Source organism: Antechinus flavipes, chromosome 1, assembly GCF_016432865.1.
Source record: "Antechinus flavipes isolate AdamAnt ecotype Samford, QLD, Australia chromosome 1, AdamAnt_v2, whole genome shotgun sequence".
NCBI lineage: Eukaryota > Metazoa > Chordata > Mammalia > Dasyuromorphia > Dasyuridae > Antechinus > Antechinus flavipes.
Genome location: NC_067398.1, coordinates 700,015,290 through 700,016,353, shown reverse-complemented (window position 1 = coordinate 700,016,353; position 1,064 = coordinate 700,015,290).

Below are 1,064 nucleotides of genomic sequence, written 5' to 3'. Positions count from 1 at the left end.
TGTTATTGAAGGATTTCATGTTTTGGGGAAATGTGGGACTAACTAATATGAATAAAAGCTGATATGAACAGAGTAGGCTTGGATCTCATTTGAGTCTCACAGTCATCTTATAAGAGAGGTACCTTAGTTAGGCCTTATTATCTCGATTTTGCAAATGAAAAAAACTTAGGTACTCAGAGATTAAATAATTGGGCCAGTACATATCAGAGGTAAGATTCTAACAATATATCACATTGGAGGATGGGTGGGGGATTGTGGAAGTTCTAAATTCTGGAATCAGAGAACTTGGTTGATTTCCCAACTTTACTGGCCATATAATGTAGGATAAGTTATTCTACCCTTCTAGATTTAGTTGCTTTACCTGCAAAATGAGAAAATTAAATACAGACTAGAAGACCTTTGAAGGTAGTTTTAGCTGTGGATAAAGTCTATAATCCTATGCCTAAATGCATGTATAGCTCTTTCCTGCTCTAAGTCTAGGAATCCATGTCATACTGATGTCACATCTTCTTTCCAGTCTACTCTATTTGCTTCACCAAGCACTAGTGACTCCAACCCAAAGTTCTCACTCAAAAACTATGTATGGTCCCATGATCTTGTCTCCATCTCTTTAATATTGCTTGTAAGAGTTAGGCAACTACAAGTCAACAGTCTCTGATTGCCACACCTTCACCTTTGACCTGCAAAAAACAGCAGACATGGTGATGAAATGGCCACTGGAATGAAATTATGAGCCACTCGACTCTGATGAGTATCTGAGGCACAGATGAACATATGGGTTCCTCCAAGTGACTCAGGTAGGAAAAATCTCCCCTGCTAAGATTTGAGGGCCATTCATACCCTTAGGGAGCAGGATGAATGAACCAAGAACCCAGCTGTTTTATCGAGGGAATGGTAGGAGGCTGTTTTACTTCCAGAGATCGGTGGATGCTGTACTTTCTGTCTCCTTTAACAGGAAGGGAGAAAATAGCAGGTGTTCAAAACTTTGATAGACTTCCCTCTAATGTCCTGACATACTAGCCATATACCAGCTCATAAAGGAAGTGGGCAACTGTCTCATGTTT